A 19,848-nucleotide genomic window follows, 5' to 3' on the forward strand; every position below is an offset into this window, starting at 1 on the left:
AATCCAATGGCAGACCATTTGAAGACAAGTGGTAGACTTGTGAGACGTAAGAATTCTTGTAGATTTTGCAGTGGAAGCTTGTTGTCTTTCTCCGGTGACTTCATTTTCCTTACAATGAGACTACTACATGAAATAGACTTGAAAAAGGTATTAGTCTCAAAGTCTTAGATTATAGAGTAATCTCCCCCTGAAAGTGTGCATACAAGTTTTGGATACTTGTAGAGGATATGCACTTTGATTTGATATCAAGAGGGGCAGATTATCTATAATTCGAGCTTTGGCACATATAAGTTAAATGATATCAATTGTAGGATATAAGCTTTCGAAGCATTAGTGTCATTTACTTAGGGATGTTAAATAAGCTATGTGCCATGGTTAATTAAACAATTTTAAACCATGTAGGTTTGCTTCAAGAATATGAAATGAGAACGAGCAATCCTACCATGTGATTTACCTAGTATGCATGCATTGTCGATCTAAAATAAGTACAAAATGAAATACTAGGCATGAAAGGTAAAACTAGATACAAGAAAATAGATACACATATCTAAAAATAAGGAAAACAATAAATCTAGTTACCTTAGTCATGGGTGGGGAAATTTGGGTCCAAAATATTTACTAACCCACTTGGCAATAAACTTGATCCAATATGATGTATCCCATGATATACATCACATCTTTGCCAAGTCTCCAAATTCCCTGACGTCCTTCGGACTACTCACTTCCCTTTCGGGATCCAAACCTTCTTGGTTCTTTTTATGGTTGAAATTATTTCCTTTGGCACCCAGATGCGTTTGGCCCCTTTCCTTTGTTGGCTTGCTTGTTGGCCTTGATTGCTATTACATTTCCATTCTTTTCTTCTTGATCAAATATGGTGTAGCAGCCTTTTTATCCACCTTGTTGATGTAGGTGTTGGAGATTTTGCTTGATGGTTTTTCTTGAGCTTTTGATTTTGCTTATCCCCGGTCATCGCCTTGCATTAGAAAGACTTATGACCTTCCTTGTGGCATAACCTACAAATCACAGTTTTGCCCTCCACAGGCTTGTTCACTCCCACAGTGGTGTTATCCTGTGGAGGTTGGATTTGTCTGGCTTTGCCTTTCTTATTATACAAAGCCTTGCCAAGGCGAGCCACTTCTTGCCTTAATTGCTCATTCTCCTTTGCAACCTCATTCGAACATGTTTCTATAACAATACTCTTAACAACAACTTGGTTGCAGGGGTTAGAATTATCAATTAAATCAAAGCAAGAGGTAAAAGCATCCTTTTTAATAATTTCAGGAATCTCAACTAAAGATGCTCCTAGGGTGCTACCAATGTTTTCTAGTTTAGTAGTTAGCTCATTGTTGTGTATGCTAAGAAATTCCATTTTCTCTAGCAAATTTTCAATAGCTTCTTGAGAGCTAGCTAACTTAGCCTTAAGTTTTTCATTCTTTTTAATAAGGCTATCATTGGTAGTTGTGGATGTAGCACTAGACTCTAATTGCTCAATTTTAGTTGATAGCTCACAATTCAAATTAACAAAAGCTTCAATTTTTTCTAGCAAACCTTTATAGTCATTTTGAGAGCTAATCAACTAATTTTTCAAAGTTTTAAGTTGAGATTTTTGTTTAGTGCATACATCTTGAAAAAAATTAACGGCTTCCGCAAGCTCATCTACAGAGGGCTTTCCTCACCTTCATCATCACTACTACTTTCATCACTAGAGGATGGAATACTCATTTTACCTCTTGCCATAAGGCACTTGTGTGATGATCGTGATGAGCGTGTTGAGGATCGATGGCTACGCGTCCTTGGAGGTTCATCTTCACTTGAAGAATCGTCCCAAGTTTTGACACTTGTTAGCACCTTGCCTTTGCTCCTCTCCTTTTTGGGTTTGACCATAGTTGGACAGTTGTCCCTGAAGTGTCCCTTCTCCCTGCATGCGAAGCATCCTCTCTTTCTTTGCTTTTTCATGTCAATGTTAAAGAGAAGATCTTCTACCTGCAGGGGCACACCCATTAGATTAATCTTACAGATCATCCTCATTACCTTTCTGACACGTCAGACTGTTTCTTCGTCCTCGGAGGAGGATGTTGATGGTTGATTATCTTCTTCTTCATCATTTTCTTCTTCTTCTTCCTCTTCTTCACTTGAGGAACTTGGAGTGGGAGCCTTCTTTTTACCCTTCCTTTCATCACATGCAAAAGTATATGGCCTTGAGAGAAGTTGGCTCCTCTCCCCGACACATTTTTCGCGACATCTCAAAGGTCGCGATTTTCCCAATCACAGTGGTCGGGGTCATTGTACTCAAGTCCTCCATGTTGTGAAGGATGGTGATGATGCTCCCGTATCTTTGTTGTGGTAGCAGGGAGATAATCTTCCTCGCAATGTCCGCATCACCAAGCTTATTTATGCCAATAGAGTTGAGTTCATTGATAATAAGATTCAAACGAGAATACATGTCTCTAACAAGCTCATTATCTTTCATAGCAAAAGAATTATACTCATTTAAGACTAGGCAATGTTTTTGCTCACGGACATTGGATGTGCCGTCATGGAGTTCATGCAATTTTAGCCAAATCTCATTAGCAGTTTTAATGTAAACACTTGATTAAAAATATCCATGCTAAGAGATTCATACAAGCAATTTTTGGATCTAGCATTCAAATGAATTTCTTTTTCCTCACTCGTGGTGGGTTTCACGGGATTCTTGGGAGGTTTCATACCATCACGAGTGACTCTCCAAACACCTAGATCAACGGCCTCTAGGTAACAAGTCATTCTAGCACTATAATATGGAAAGTTAGTGCCGTCGAAGTGTGGTGGCCTATGGGTATCCATCCCTTCTTCTAGAAAGTGTCGACTCTTTTAGCGGTGAAGCTAAAATGTTCCAAATGAGCCAAACCAGGCTCTGATACCACTTCTAGAAAACGGGTGACGCCTAAGAGGGGGTGAATTAGGACTTCTAAAACTTTCACTAAACTAGGCCACAAATAATTCCCTAGAGCAAAACCTATGCAAATAATCAAACTAGAATATGCAAATTAGGTTTTGTCTAAGTGTTGCTATCTCTACCGCAATAGCTAAGTTTCAATCTACACTATATAAGTATGAATACAAGCATTAAACTTAAATGCTTAATATAAATGCGGAAACTTAAAGAGCAAGGTAGAGATGCAAACTCTCATGGATGACGCCGGTATTTTTACCGAGGTATCCGGAACCACGCAAGGTTCTGACTAATCCAGAACCACGCAAAGGGAAGCCCACGCGAGGGACAAGCACCTCGGTCGAGTAACTCCGTAGAGAGTCGCGTGCCTTCTCCACGCGCAAGTGGTGCTCCGCTTCTGGCTCCTCTCGAACGCTCCCCGTCGTCTCCACTATCGAGCTTTCGGCTGAAAACGCCGCGGGCCTCGTTCCCTCCGGTACACAGTGGCGGCCGTGACACAAACGCGGTTGTCACGGTCTCGCAAGACTCTCACCCCACTCGGTACAATTACAATGGCTTGTGCAAGAGCCGAGGGGTTGGTGGTTTATCTAAACTCACTCAACTAACTAGGATTCACCTAGAGCAGGCGCTAGAGCGGTCTAACTAACCTAAGCACTTCGCAAAACACTTACGCTAATCACCGAGTGATTCTATTAAGCACTTGGGTGTAAGAGCACTTGGGAATGTCTACTATATGCCTTGGTATGTCTCTTGGGCTCCCACACCTGGAAATGACCGGTTGGGGTGTATTTATAGCCCCCAACACAAAACTAGCCGTTGGAGGAAAGCTGCTGCTTTCTGTGGTGCACCGGACAGTCCGGTGCCCCTGTCCGGTGCGCCTAGCCATTGGGTCTCTCAGCGCAGGTGACCGTTGGCACGCGGGCTTTTTGCACCTGAAAGGGAAATGTGCCCTTGGGCCATTTCTATAATGTTTTGGTGATTAAGTGTCCAACACATAGTGAGTGAGATATTATGTGCCAAACAAGCAAAAGGTGCAAATCATGTAACAAGGTACGTTTCTAGACTTAGTACATTGTTTTGAGTACTAACATATTTTGTCTAAGTGCTAGAAACAGAGAAAAGAAAAGAAGAAAAGGATTGCAAGTGACTTGGCTGTGTACAGCCGAAGTCCAGCTCAGTCTGGCACACTGGACTGTCTGGTGCGCCAGGCTGGCTTCCAATGAACATGCCACTCTCGGGAAAAATCGGCGGCGTACGGCTATAATTCACCGGACTGTCCGGTGGTGCACTGAACTGTCCGGTGAGCCAACGATCGCCAGTGCAACGGTCGGCCACGCAATCCGCGGGCGACGCGTGGCCCGCGCCAACGGTCGGCAGGGGGCACCGGACTGTCCGGTGCGCCAACTGGCTCAGCGCTGCAATGGTCATCTCCGCCAGAAAAGGAAGGAGATCCGCACCGGACTGTCTACAATGACTGTCTGGTGGTGCACCGGACTGTCCGGTGCACCACCCGACAGATGGCAACTTTGGCCTTCCTTGTTGGCCTCCAACGGCTCCTAGCTGCCTTGGGGCTATAAAAGGGACCCCGAGGCGCATGGAGGAGACACCCAAGCATTCAAGATACATTCTAAAACTTCTAGACTCCAACTTTGCGCATTCGATTCTTCGAGATAGTGACTTGAGCTCCATTTGAGTTGTGAACTCCGTGCGTTGTGTTTTGAGCTCAAGTTGTGACTTGTGTGCATGATTGTGCTGTGATTTGAGTCTTGTGTGTGTTGCTCTCCCCTCCCTTACTTCCGTACATCTTTTGTGATCATCATTGTAAGGGCGAGAGGCTCCAAGTTGTGGAGATTCCTCGCAAACGGGAGAAAGACAAAGAAAGGAAAACACCATGGTATTCAAGTTGATCGTTGGATCACTTGAAAGGGGTTGAGTGCAACCCTCGTCTATTGGGACGCCACAACGTGGAAGTAGGCAAGTATTACTTGGCCGAACCACAGGATTAAAATCACGTGTCTCTTGTGTGCTTTACCTTTGATTATCTGTGTTCACAAGAACTCGCTTCAAGCTACTTAGCCGTTCTAACTTTCATAACAAAGTTTTATGGCTATTAGTGTTGAATTTTACAGGATCATCTATTCACCCCCCCTCTAGGTGCTCTCAATTGGTATCGGAGCCGTTCTCTTCATCTAAGGGACTAATCGCCCGAAGAGATGGATCCTAAGGGAAAGGGGATGATGGTCAACGACAGGGAGAAGGAGTCCCTCTTCAACGAGCCAAGGGACGACAAGCCCACTGACTCTGGCTCGAGTCATAAGAAGAAGGACGGGAAGAAGAAGAGGCGCATCAAGAAGACCGTCTACTACGACAGTGATGAATCCTCTTCTTCACCAAGAGACGACGACGATGACGATTCTTTGTTAAAGAAAAAGATGGATAATCAAAACTATTCCTTTGATTATTCCCACATTCCGTACAATTCAAATGCCCATTTACTTTCTATTCCTCTTGGAAAACCCCCACACTTTGATGGAGAGGATTACTCATTTTGGAGTCATAAAATGTGTAGTCATCTATTCTCTCTCCATCCTAGCATTTGGGAAATCGTGAGAATGGAATGCATTTCGATAGTACGGATAATCCTATGATAATTAATGAACAAATTCATAAGAAAGCACAAGCTACCACTGTTTTGCTAGCATCTTTGTGCAGGGATGAATACAACAAGGTTAGCGGCTTGGACAACGCCAAGCAAATCTGGGATACCCTCAAGATCTCACATGAGGGAAATGATGCCACTATGATCACCAAGATGGAACTGGTGGAAGGCGAGCTGGGGAGGTTTGCCATGATCTGGGGAGAGGAGCCGACTCAAACATACAATAGGCTCAAGACCCTGGTCAACAAGATTAGGAGCTATGGAAGCACAAGATGGACGGACCACGATGTCGTCCGATTAATGCTAAGGTCATTTACTGTAATTGACCCTCATCTTGTCAACCTTATTCGTGAGAATCCCAGGTACACCAAGATGACGCCCGAGGAGATTCTTGGGAAGTTTGTGAGCGGGCGCATGATGGTGAAGGAGGCTCAATATGTGGACGATGCGCTAAACGGTCCACTACCCGTCTACGAGCCTCAACCTGTGGCTCTTAAGGCTACTAGCAGCAGGGAGGCGCTTTCAAGCAGGGTGGCACAAGTGGAGGCTGCTGGCCTCAACGAGGACGAGATGGCGCTTATCATCAAGCACTTCAAGACCGCACTCAAAGGACGCAAGGAGTACCCCAACAAGAACAAAACAAGGGGAAAGCGCTCCTGCTTCAAATGCGGTAAGACTGGTCACTTTATTGCTTAATGTCCCGATAATGAGAATGACCAGGCACAAGAAAGACACAGCAAGAGTGAAAAGAAAAAGAACTACAAGAAGGCAAAGGGCAAGGCGCACCTTGGAAAGGAGTGGGACTCTGACTGTTCTTCATCCGACTCCGATGATGAGGGACTGCTCGCCTCAGCCTTCGACAAATCTTCACTCTTCCCCAACAAACGCCATACGTGTCTCATGGCCAAGGAGAAAAAGGTAAGTGTTCGAAATACCTCTAAGTATACTACTAGCGATGATGATTCTAGTGATGATGCAGTAGATTATACTGATTTATTTAAGGATTTAGACAGAGCTAAAGTAGATAAAATCAATGAGTTGATTGATGCTCTAAATGAAAAGGATAGATTGTTAGAAAAGCAAGAGGATATTTTATATGAGGAGCATGATAAGTTTGTTAGTGTGCAAAAATCTCTTGCTTTAGAGACTAAAAGGAATGAAATGCTATCTTCTGAATTATCTGCTTGCCATGAAACTGTGTCTAGTTTAAAGAGTGTTAATGATGATTTAAATGCTAAGCTAGAAGAAGCAAATAAATCTAGTTCATGTGTAGAGCATGTTAGTATTTGTAATAGATGTAAGGATATTGATGTTGATGCTTGTGATGAACACCTTATGTCTATTACCAAATTAAATGATGAGGTGGCAAGTCTTAATGCTCAACTTAAGACTTGCAAAATTATTTTTGATCAATTAAAATTTGCTAGGGATGCCTATACCGTGGGTAGACACCCCTCTATTAAGGATGGACTTGGTTTTTGAAAGGAAACCAAGAACTTAACAAGCCAAAAGGCTCCCGTTCTCAACAAGGAGAAAGGGAAGGCTCCTATGGCTAGTAGTTCTAAAAAATGTCATGCTTACATTTATGATAGAAAATTTTCTAGAAATGCTCATCATAATAAGAGTTATGATGTGTTTAATTCACATGCTATGTTTGCTTCTAGCTCTACTTTTGTGCATGGTAGAAGTAAGCCTAGGAAAAATCATGTTGTGCATCATGTGCCTAGGAGAGTATGTAATGAACCTTCTATGATTTACCATGCTTGCAATACTTATTTTGCAATTTTTTGTAAGAATGAAAAAGTAGTTGCTAGGAAGTTGGGATCCAAATGCAAGGGAGATAAGACTTGTATTTGGATTCCAAAGGCTATAGTAACTAACCTTGTAGGACCCAACAAGAGTTGGGTACCTAAAACCCAAGCGTAAATTGTCTTGCAGGTTTATGCATCCGGGGGCTCAAGCTGGATTATCGACAGCGGATTCACAAACCACATGACGGGGGAGAAGAAGATGTTCACCTCCTATGTCAAGAACAATGATTCCCAGGATACAATCATCTTTGGAGATGGGAACCAAGGCAAGGTCAAAGGCTTGGGCAAGATAGCCATCACCAACGAGCACTCCATCTCAAACGTATTTCTAGTAGAGTTGCTTGGTTACAACCTCCTGTCTGTAAGTCAATTGTGCCACATGGGCTACAATTGTTTGTTTACAAATGTTGATGTTTCTGTCTTTAGAAGGAGTGATGGTTCATTAGCATTTAAGAATGTATTAGCAAACTCTACTTAGTTGATTTTTCGAAATAGGAGGTCGATCTAGATGCACGCTTAATAGCTAAGACTAGCATGGGCTGGCTGTGGCATCGCCGTCTAACACATGTTGGGATGAAGAACCTTCATAAACTTCTAAAGGGAGAACATGTGTTAGGACTAACCAATGCCTGCTTCGAAAAAGATAGACCTTGTGCAACTTGTCAGGCAGGGAAACAGGTGGGAAGCACTCATCACAGCAAGAATGTGATGACAACGTTAAGACCACTGGAGCTTCTTCACATGGACCTCTTCGGACCCATCGCCTACCTTAGCATCGGGGGAAGTAAGTATGGTCTTGTAATTGTAGATGACTTTTCCCGCTTCACTTGGGTGTTCTTTTTGCAGGATAAATCAGAAATCCAAGGGACCCTAAAGCACTTTCTAAGGAGGGCTCAAAACGAATTTGAGCTTAAGGTGAAAAAGATAAGGAGCGACAACGGGTCCGAGTTCAAGAACTTACAAGTTGAGGAGTATCTTGAGGAGGAAGGTGTCAAGCATGAGTTCTTCGCTCCCTACACACCACAGCAAAACGGTGTGGTAGAGAGGAAGAACAGGACGCTTATCGACATGGCAAGGACGATGCTTGGAGAGTTCAAGACGGCCGGGCGGTTTTGGTCGGAAGCTGTGAACACAGCTTGCCACGCCATAAACCGGCTCTATCTGCATCGTCTCCTCAAGAAGACCTCCTACGAACTCCTTACCGGTAACAAACCCAATGTCTCTTACTTTCGTGTATTTGGGAGCAAATGCTACATTTTGGTGAAGAAAGGTAGACATTCCAAATTTGCTCCCAAAGCTATAGAAGGGTTTTTACTAGGGTATAACTCAAATACAAAGGCGTATAGAGTCTTCAACAAATCATCGGGTTTGGTTGAAGTCTCTAGCGACGTTGTATTTGATGAGACTAATGGCTCTCCAAGAGAGCAAGTTGATCTTGATGACATAGATGAAGATGATGTTCCAACGGCCGCAATACGCACCATGGCGATTGGAGATGTGCGACCACAGGAACAACAAGAGCAAGATCAACCTTCTTCCTCAACAATGGTGCATCCCCCAACTCAAGATGATGGACAAGTTCATCAAGAAGAGGCGTGTGATCAAGGGGGAGCACAAGAAGAACAAGCTATGGAGGAAGAAGCACCACTGGCCCCTCCAACTCAAGTCCGAGCGACGATCCAAAGAAATCACCCCGTTGACCAAATTGTGGGTGACATAAGCAACGGAGTAACGACTCGCTCAAGATTAGCTAATTTCTGTGAGCATTACTCGTTTGTCTCTTCTATTGAGCCTTTCAGGGTAGAAGAGGTCTTGCAGGATCCGGACTGGGTGTTGGCCATGCAGGAGGAGCTCAACAACTTCAAAAGGAATGAAGTTTGGAGCCTGGTGCCACGTCCAAAGCAAAATATTGTGGGAACCAAGTTGGTGTTCTGCAACAAACAAGACAAGCACGGGGTGGTGACACGAAACAAGGCTCGACTTGTGGCAAAAGGTTATGCCCAAGTTGCAGGTTTGGATTTCGAGGAGACTTTTGCTCCTGTGGCTAGGCTAGAGTCTATTAGAATATTATTAGCCTATGCCGCTCACCACTCTTTCAGGTTGTTTCAAATGGATGTGAAGAGCGCTTTCCTCAACGGGCCAATAAAGGAGGAGGTGTGCGTGGAACAACCCCCTGGCTTTGAGGATGACAGGTATCCCGACCATGTGTTTAAGCTCTCTAAGGCGCTCTATGGACTTAAGCAAGCCCCAAGAGCATGGTATGAATGCCTTAGAGATTTCTTAATTGCTAATGCTTTCAAGGTTGGGAAAGTCGATCCCACTCTTTTCACTAAGACTTGTAATGGTGACCTTTTTGTGTGCCAAATTTATGTCGATGACATAATATTTGGTTCTACTAATCAAAAGTCTTCTGAGGAGTTTAGCAGGGTGATGACTCAAAAGTTTGAGATGTCAATGATGGGCGAGTTGAACTACTTCCTTCGGCTCCAAGTGAAGCAACTCAAGGACGACACCTTCATCTCCCAAACGAAGTACACTCAAGATCTTCTCAAGCAGTTTGGGATGAAGGACGCCAAGCCCGCGAAGAAACCTATGGGAACCGACGGACATGTCGACCTCAACAAAGGAGGTAAGTCCGTTGATCAAAAGGCATACCGGTCTATGATAGGGTCATTACTTTATTTATGTGCTAGTAGACCAGATATTATGCTTAGCGTATGCATGTGTGATAGATATCAATCCGACCCAAGGGAATGTCACCTTGTGGCCGTTAAGCGGATTCTTAGATATTTAGTTTCTACGCCTTGCTTCGGGATCTGGTATCCAAAGGGGTCTACCTTTGACTTAATTGGATATTCAGACTCCGATTATGCTGGATGCAAGGTTGATAGGAAGAGTACATCAGGGATGTGCCAATTCCTAGGAAGGTCCCTGGTGTCTTGGAGCTCAAAGAAACAAACCTCCGTTGCCCTATCCACCGCTGAGGCCGAGTATGTTGCCGCAGAACAGTGTTGCGCGCAACTACTTTGGATGAGGTAAACCCTCCGGGACTTTGGCTACAATCTGAGCAAAGTCCCACTCCTATGTGACAATGAGAGTGCAATCCGCATGGCGGATAATCCTATTGAACACAGCCGCACTAAGCACATAAACATCCGGCATCACTTTCTGAGAGACCACCAGCAAAAGGGAGATATCGAGGTTTTCCATATTAGCACCGAGAACCAGCTAGCCGATATCTTTACCAAGCCTTTAGATGAGAAAACCTTTTGCAGGTTGCGTAGTGAGCTAAATGTCTTAGATTCGCGTAACTTGGATTGATCTATAGCATACATGTGTTTTATGCCTTTGATCATGTTACTTATACATTTATGAAATTTGTTGCTTATTTATGGTGCTCAAGTTGTGCAAGGGATCCCCGGACCTCAAAAGTCCATGTGTGAATGATGCACATATTTAGGGGGAATTGTGCTACAACTTGACCCTTTGAGACTAACCTTTGTGTTTAAGTGTACTTGAGGTAGTCTCAAAGGTGCATTGAAAGGGGAAAGGTGAACTTGGACCATGCAAAGACTTCCACTGCACTCCGGTATTAGTATACTCACCTCCAAGTTCATTCTTATGCTCTTATTGCCTTTTTGCTCGTAATTGACATCTTTGGTGAGGCAATGGGGTTAAAGGGGCCAAAAATGATCCCGTTTTGGTGCTTGATGCCAAAGGGGGAGAAATTAAGGCCAAAGCAAATGGATCAGCTACCACTTGAGAATTTTAAAAATAGTAGAGTTAGAATTTTTGATTTGTCCAAAATACTCTTATTGCAAAATTTGGTCTCTTGTGGGGGAGAATTTTTTATTGTGGCAAAAAGGGGGAGTTTTTGGTACTTGATCAAATTTTCGATTGGAATATCTCTCTTTGTGCCTAAACAAGTGTGTTTGACTTAGAGATAGGAAAATGAATTTGATTTGCAAAAAAAACCAAGTGGTGGCAAAGAATGATCCAAATATGCCAAATTAGAGTCAAAAACAATTTGGTCTTCAATTTGAATCGATGTTGCATGTTTTGCATTGCTTTTTGATGTGTTGGCAAAAATCACCAAAAAGGGGGAGATTGAAAGGGAAATGTGCCCATGGGCCATTTCTATAATGTTTTGGTGATTAAGTGTCCAACACATAGTGAGTGAGATATTATGTGCCAAACAAGCAAAAGGTGCAAATCATGTAACAAGGTACGTTTCTAGACTTAGTACATTGTTTTGAGTACTAACATATTTTGTCTAAGTGCTAGAAACAGAGAAAAGAAAAGAAGAAAAGGATTGCAAGTGACTTGGCTGTGTACAACCAAAGTCCAGCTCAGTCTGGCACACCGGACAGTGTCCGGTGCGCCAGGCTGGCTTCCGGTGAACAGGCCACTCTCGGGAAAAATCGGCGACGCACGACTATAATTCATCGGACTGTCCGGTGGTGCACCGGACTGTCCGGTGAGCCGACGGTCGCCAGCGCAACGGTCGGTCGCGCAATCTGTGGGCGATGCGTGGCCCACGCCAACGGTCGGCAGGGGGCACCGGACTGTCCGATGTGCACCGGACAGTGTCTGGTGCGCTTACTGGCTCGGCGCTGCAATGGTCATCTGCGCTAGAAAAGGAAGGAGATCTGCACCAGACCGTCTACAGTGACTGTCCGGTGGTGCACCGGACTGTCCGGTGCACCACCCGACAGAAGGCAACTTTGGCCTTCCTTGTTGGCCTCCAATGGCTCCTAGCTGCCTTGGGGCTATAAAAGGGACCCCTAGGCGCATGAAGGAGACACCCAAGCATTCAAGATACATTCTAAGACTTCTAGACTCCAACTTCGCGCATTCGATTCTTTGAGATAGTGACTTGAGCTCCATTTGAGTTGTGAACTCCGTGCGTTGTGTTTTGAGCTCAAGTTGTGACTTGTGTGCGTGATTGTGCTGTGAGTTGAGTCTTGTGTGTGTTGCTCTCCCGTCCCTTACTTCCGTACATCTTTTGTGATCATCATTGTAAGGGCGAGAGGCTCCAAGTTGTGGAGATTCCTCGCAAATGGGAGAAATACAAAGAAAGGAAAACACCGTGGTATTCAAGTTGATCGTTGGATCACTTGAAAGGGCTTGAGTGCAACCCTCGTCCATTGGGACGCCACAACATGGAAGTAGGCAAGTATTACTTGGCCGAACTATGGGATTAAAATCACGTGTCTCTTGTGTGCTTTACCTTTGATTATCTGTGTTCACAAGAACTCGCTTCAAGCTACTTAGCTGTTCTAACTTTCATAACAAAGTTTTGTGGCTATTAGTGTTGAATTTTACAGGATCACCTATTCACCCCCCTCTAGGTGCTTTCAGCACCGGACAGTCCGGTGCTCTTCCCTCCACGGTGCCACCTGGAACTAACCGTTAGGGCTACTATTCCTGGTGCATCGGACAGTCCGATGTGTGCCACCGGACAGTCCGGTCATCCGGTGTGCCACCGGACAGTCCTACTGTGGCAACTCTTCTTCTTTTCTTGGACTTTACTTGATCTTTACAATGTCTTCTTTTGAGGTGTTGCTTTCCTCAATGCCTTGCTCCAAGTAACTTTATCATCCTGTGAACTACAAACATAGACACTAGCAAACATATTAGTTCACAGGTTATGTTGATCATCAAACACCAAAATTTATTAAGCCAAATGGCCCAGGGTCCATTTTCCTTACAATGTGCAACCTCTGTAGAGTGTAAAATTGGTATATCAGTCGTGCTCACGGTCATGAGCAGCTCAGACCCTCACATGATTAATTTACGGAATTAAACTTAAATTGTAATTTGCATCGCATTGTGGGTTTTATTATAAATTTTGACCACTTATTTAGTTGGGTTGGTATTGAAAACATCTAGGCCCATGGTTGGTTTTAGTGATTAATGACAACATAAGATTATATGTGACTAACATGTGTTTTGTAGAGCAAGTGGTAACTTAGGTCGCATTACAGAAGGTTGTGTTGCAACGGTGAAAACAATCCCTCATATGAGAACTTGAAGCGACGGCGGAAAAAGGCAAATCAAAAGACGAAGATCTTCATATTCCGAGTGTCGAAGGAGTTGTGAACACTTGGTATAGAATTAGGTCTTCTATTTTTATTTTAGCCGTACTATAAAGAGGAGTTGTGGATGAGTAGTTTGACCAAGAGAATTTTAGTGTAGTGTTGGTGCATATTCACACTCACATCTAGTGCTAGGTGTCACTCTATAACACACTCACATGTTAGAACGAAATCAGGTTAGAAAAACCAAAGGAAAAGAAATTAGTGTTGTTGTCCTAGGGGCACCGGATTGTCCGATGTGCAGCGGACTGTCCGATGAACCCCTGACAGTGGGGCCAGCCAAGCCCGGGGGTAGCCCCTCTGCCCCCGAGAAACCCTAGAGCGACGAGTTCGCTGAGGCAAATTTTAGCGCACGCACTAGGTTGTCCGGTGCACACCGGATAGTCACTGTTCACTCCCCGGTGCGCCGTCAGAGCAACTAATAGTTGTCAAAACTAGCCGTTGTAGTGCACCGGTGGCGCACCAGACTGTCCGGTGCGCCCATGCGCAGAAAGTTCTAGCAACAGCTAGTTTGGTGATTGGGGCTATTTATACCCCCTTCCACCAGCCACATTTAGTGTCTTGCTGTCCACATTCAAGTGTATTCGTTGATAAAGCATTGCAAGCCCCATAAAGCCTAGTGAGGTGATTAGAAAATCATAATCCCGTGTTAGGACCTCATTAGTGTACGTTAGAGCCACCTAGAGCACACACCACATGCATTAGGCTTCTCTTGTTCAAGTGAAAGTCTATATCTTGTTACTCTTGGTGTTCGACATCACCTAGACGGCTTGGTGGCGATTGGAGTGCGGTGATCACCCCAGAATATTTGTTGGTGACCCGGCTCAAGATTGTACGCGGTCGTGAGGGATCCACCGTGCTGGAGTGGCAAAGGATCATCTCATAAAGAGCACTTGGTTCTTGCGAGGACAAGGGGGAGCGATACCCTTGCGCGGGTGCTCCAACAAGGACTAGGGAAGAGTGTCGACTCTTCGATACATCAGCAAAAAAATGGAGGAGTCTTCTTACCCTTTCTTTACATTCCACATTTACTTTGAGTATTTCACTTTGTGCAATTGCTTAGCAAGTATTTGTAGTGATGACTTAGGGTTGTTGTTTTTCTAGTAGTATTTACTTATTGCTAGTAGTTGGATGAAGTTGGGCTCTTGCTTAGGGTTTAACTTTGTTGGAATTTTAGAAAAGCCCAATTCACCCCCTCTTGGGCATCGTGATCCTTTCATGCATTTACTTATATTTAGTAACTGCTAATAAAATTTTGACCAACTTTAAAAGCAATGCTCAGCTTTAACAATCTTCTTTGGTAAGCATTACACTTCACATGAGCCTCCCACCGCAAGTGAGCTCATGCACATTATTTCTCACAACTTGTTGAGCGATGAACGTATGTGAGCTCACTTTTGCTGTACTCACATCCTCCCAAGTCAAGGACAGGTACCGCAAGATAAGGAGCATGAAGGATGACGCGATAAGTTCGTGAGAGGTCTAGGCCCTTGTCTCCTATTCAATTATGGTTGCGGAGGATCGTTGTCTTCATATGATGTAATTATTTAGTTATTTTGTATAGAACCCCTATTATATAATAAATATGTGACATTGTTTTCTATACCATGAGTCATCATATGTGTGAGACTTGATTCTATCACACATTTGAGACGCACCCGGGTTTGCTTTTAAATTCGGGTGTGACATATTATCAGCTGATAAACCGGATTAGTCGATCGGCTCCATGAACTCAGGGGGTGTTTGGTTTTAGGGACTAATTTTTAGCTGTCTATTTTATTATATTTTAGACTTTAAATTAACAAATATAACAAATATTTCCATATTTGATAATTTAATTTAGAGAATAAAATAAAATAAAATAAAGAGACGTCACCCTATGAGCCAATGCAACTAACTTGTCAAACCCATAACTCAGCATTTCAGTCATGGAGATGCTCTCGAGACCCTACCGAAGAGACAAATGGAGTCCAGTCGTGCAAGCCCATATAGGCCCACATCGTAGTTATTAAAGTGGAGGAGCGCCAGTGCTAACCCGCCGCCGCCGAAGAAAGTGTATACCTTCCGCCTAGATCACACTCCTAGGTGCTAGGGTTTTGCAGAGTCTGGTGATGCGAAGACGAACCGGCGGCGTATACGGGACCGGCGGCGTATACGGGACCGGCGGCGGTACCTGTACTCCAAGAGCCTCGAGGCCTCCCATTGGGTGCTGTTGGAGAAGGAGCGCCGTATCCGGGCGGCGCTAGAGGAGGGAAAGCCCATTCCTACCGAGCTCCGCAACGAGGAGCACGACCTGCGGAAGCAGATCGACCTAGGAGCGTGGAGGTGCGTGTTGTTCCCGTACCCGCGCTCCAGACCATGGCTTCATTTTGCTCGAGCGAGCGGAATGCAGTGTTCTCGCTCATTTGTTTTGTTTGCAGGGGATTTACAATATTTTGTGTCTGGTTAAGGACGTTGCTCGGTTGTTGTTTGGATCTGTGATTGGGTGCTACAGTTTCTAAGAGCATACTGTCTCGATTCGTGAGCCCAAGATAGAGGGCCGTTTTGGTTTCTTTAGTAGAGAGACTGAAGTTTAGTTAGGAGACTAAAGTTTAGTCCCTAGGAACTAAAAATATTCATAATGCATTAAACAAATCATAAGAGGATAAAAATACACCTTAACATTCTTCTGTCGTTAGTCCAACTGAAATAAAGGAAAGACAAAAAATAAAATTAATATGATTTAGTCCCTTTTAGTCACTCCTTGAGGGACTAGAGACTAAAACAGTCGAATCTCTGTTTTAGTCACACGGTTTGGTAATTTAGAGACTAAATGAGACTAAGGCGGTGTTTGAATGCCCTAGAGCTAATAGTTAATGCCTAAAATTAATTGAATACATCCAAACACCCGATCTAATAGATCAACTATTAGCTATTTTTAGTAAATTAGTTAATAGTTAGCTATCTATTTGTTAGCTAGGTAATTTCACTAGCCATTTTTTAGCTAGCTAACTATTAACTTTAGTGCATTCAAATACGTCTACATGTCTGGCAATCCTGGCGTGGTCTTAACTTACCCTGTGTTGCATTGCATTCAACCAACCGCCCTATGTGGTTCTCTTCATAGGAGCTGAAGGTTACGTTTTCCATGTCACAAAGAATGAACCATGGTCGCCAGGTATATTGCACCAGCATTACCTGCAAGAAATTAGAACTCAATTGTCTGTGATTTTTATAGGTAGTAAGTGGGTGTTTGTTTGGGATTATAATCTGTCCAGATTACATGTTCAAAATTTGTTGGAGTATATAATCTGGACAGATTATAGTCCCAAACAAACACCCTCTAAATAACTAAACACATGTGAACGCCGACACTGGGCAAATTTGCTTATTTAGGTCCTGACACTGGGTCTGCCTTTTTAATTGTTGTTGTGGGATGAAAACGGGATGGACATTTTCTAATATCTGTCCGCCTCGAAAGGGTCAAAACTCAAAACCCTACATGGATAGTTCATATTTGAACCTGAACATTTAATATCCATACTATATCTGAATCCAAATGCTGAAAATCAGATTTTTGATATGCATATGAGATTGATATTAATAGCTGGCATGATGGTCTGTGATCTGAGGAAAAATATGGGATAGAACACATGATCATTAATATCCATCTGTATCCGATTCTGTTTCATTCCTACTCGCATGGAAGCCATGCCCGTTAGGAGGATAATAAAGATGGAGTCATTAGGAACTGGAGGTTGCTGTGATGATAGCTTTTTCAAGAACTTATGCTAGCATTTTCATGAACTCACTCTTTCTTTCTTTCTCTCTCTCTCTCTGTGTGTATATATATATATCGATCCATTCCTCCTCCTCTCCTTCCCATTAACAGCTTCTTGTTAAGCATACATTGCTAGTATGATGATGATATTCATTTGAATAATAAGCTGCTGAGCGCCTCCAATTCCATAATCTGCTACTGTGTTCTTATCATTTGCTGCCTCTGTTGCTGTTTCCAAACAAGTTTTTTTGACTTTCTATGATGTACATCGGTTAATTTAGGGATTGTTTGGATGAGCTAGGACTAAGGGGGTGTTTGAATGCACTAGATATAATAGTTAGTGGCTAAAATTAGCTAGAGACATCCAAACACCCTAGCTAATAGTTCAGCTATTAGCTATTTTAGTAAATTAGCTACTAGTTAGCTAACTATTTGTTTGCTAGCTAATTCTACTAGTATATTTTTAGCTAACTAACTATTAGCTTTAGTGCATTCAAACACCCCCTAATACAGCTGAGTTTGGCTAGCTAGTTGGCTAACAACTAGATGGAAATTTGGCTAAAAAATTAGCCCATCTATTAGCCCTCTTGTTTGGATGCCCTAGGGCTAATTTTAGCTATTTTTTAGCTAGCTACTGATTAGCTCTTGTATCCAAACTGGTCCTTAATAATAGTTTCATTACAACTATATTGCTGGTCACATCAAACATCATGTCAACTTTGTTTAAGTGCAACCAAGTGTTCACATTACAGTTTGTAGTTTGCTTACTGCTTTTTGTGGCTGCCATGATGGACTTCTCGTTAAACTGAGACATACTATGAGGATAGCATCTATCCATTCAAAAACTATAACTGAGCAGCATTGTTATTGTTTGAATATATAACAAGTTCGAGGTGTTGCACTCTTTTGTTACCATCATTTAATTTGCCTTTTGTGCCTTCCATCCCAGCATGTGCATGTGTGTTTTACATGTTTGGAGGTTTCAATTATGTCATACTTGTTAACCTGATACATCTTTATTCCCTGGAAGACACCTAGTCCATTCATAACTCAAGACTGAGAACCTCGACTCTCACTAGTTTGCTATGTTTATTTTTTCTCGTTCTATGTTTTTTTGGTGTCTTGATTGAGTTCTATCAATCTCTGTTCAAAGGTTGCATGTGAATGTGAATTATAGTATTTCCACAAAAGTTATGGCTTTCCGTAGCAAGGTAAACAAATACATACTTACGATGAAAATTCTGAAGTGTGGGCTGGTTATGGTGGCGTGGTGGTGGCAATGTTTACCATGACATTTTTTGTTCATCTTGTTGCTTACTTGCATGTACTGGGTCACTAGGTCACGGGTTTCAAGCAGTCTCTCCGCATTTGTGGGGGAAGGCTTCCCTATTCCTTCCCTAGATCCCACTCGTATGGGAGCCTTCCGGCACTAGGTTTGCCCTTTTTTGTTGTTGCTTACTCACATGTAGGGATGAAATTTTTTAGACACCCGTCCTTCCCGAAAGGATCATAACCCTACATGGATGCATTTGAATCTGAACATTTAATATATGTAACATATTCGAATCCAAATGCTCAAATTCAGATTTCTGATATGCATATGAGATTGATATCAAAATCTGATATGATGGTGCTGATATTCGAGGAAACATATTGGATAGAACACATTAGCATTAATATCCATCTGTATCTGATTCTGTTTCATTCCTACTCGCATGGAAGCCATGCCTATTAGGAGGATAATAAAGTTGGGGAGTCATTAGGAACTGGAGGCTGCTGTGATGATAGCTTTTTCAAGAACTTATGCTAGCATTTTCAAGAACTCTCTCTCTCTCTCTCTCTCGCTCACTCACTCACTCTGAGTTTGTGTGTTTCCATCCATTCCTCCTCTTTTCCCCATTAACAAGTTCTTGTTAAGCATGCATTGCTAGTATGATGATGATATTCATTTGAATAATAAGCTGCTGAGCGCCTCCAGTTCCATAATCTGCTGCTGCTACTGCGTTGTTCTCTCTTTTTTTGTATCTGCTGCTGTTTCCAAGTAACGTTCTTTTGTGCTTGTCTATGTTGTACACTGGTTAATTTAGGGTCTGTTTGGCTGAGATAGCCTAGGGATAGTACTAGTTGGGCTAAAGTTTAGCCCAGTTTGGCTTGGTAGATGGCTAAGTAGTTGGAAATTTGGCTAAAAAAATAGCTCATCTATTGGCCCCTCTTGTTTGGATGCACCAGGGCCAATTTTTAGCTAGCTTCTAATCAGCTCTTGTATCCAAACCATTCCTTAATAATAGTTCCATTTCAAATATTTTGCTGGTTACATCAATATCATGTTAACTTTGCCCAAGTGCAAGAATGTGTTCACATTACAGTTTGTAGTTTGCTTACTGCTTTTTGTGGCTGCCATGATGGACTTCTCGTTAACCTGAGACATACTATGAGGATAGCATCTATCCATTCAAAAACCATAACTGAGCAGCATTGTTTGTCTGAAGATATAACAAGTTGAGGGCGTTACAATCTTTTGTGCCCTGCATCCCAGTTTGTGCATGCCTATTTTACAATTTTTTGGGTTGCAATGATGGCTTTCTCGT

At 43.0% G+C, this 19,848-nt stretch overlaps 1 long non-coding RNA gene across 1 annotated transcript; it reads left to right on the plus strand.

The window, feature by feature from the left end:
• The first annotated feature begins 15,413 nt into the window (after positions 1-15,413).
• LOC109946014 (uncharacterized) lies at positions 15,414-19,235 on the plus strand. Its single transcript, XR_002269058.3, has 2 exons — positions 15,414-16,717; positions 16,806-19,235. It is a non-coding gene; the product is annotated as an uncharacterized lncRNA (long non-coding RNA).
• Positions 19,236-19,848: the final 613 nt, after the last annotated feature.

The sequence above is a fragment of the Zea mays genome, chromosome 4 (assembly GCF_902167145.1).
Source record: "Zea mays cultivar B73 chromosome 4, Zm-B73-REFERENCE-NAM-5.0, whole genome shotgun sequence".
In the NCBI taxonomy this organism is placed as follows: Eukaryota; Viridiplantae; Streptophyta; class Magnoliopsida; order Poales; family Poaceae; genus Zea; species Zea mays.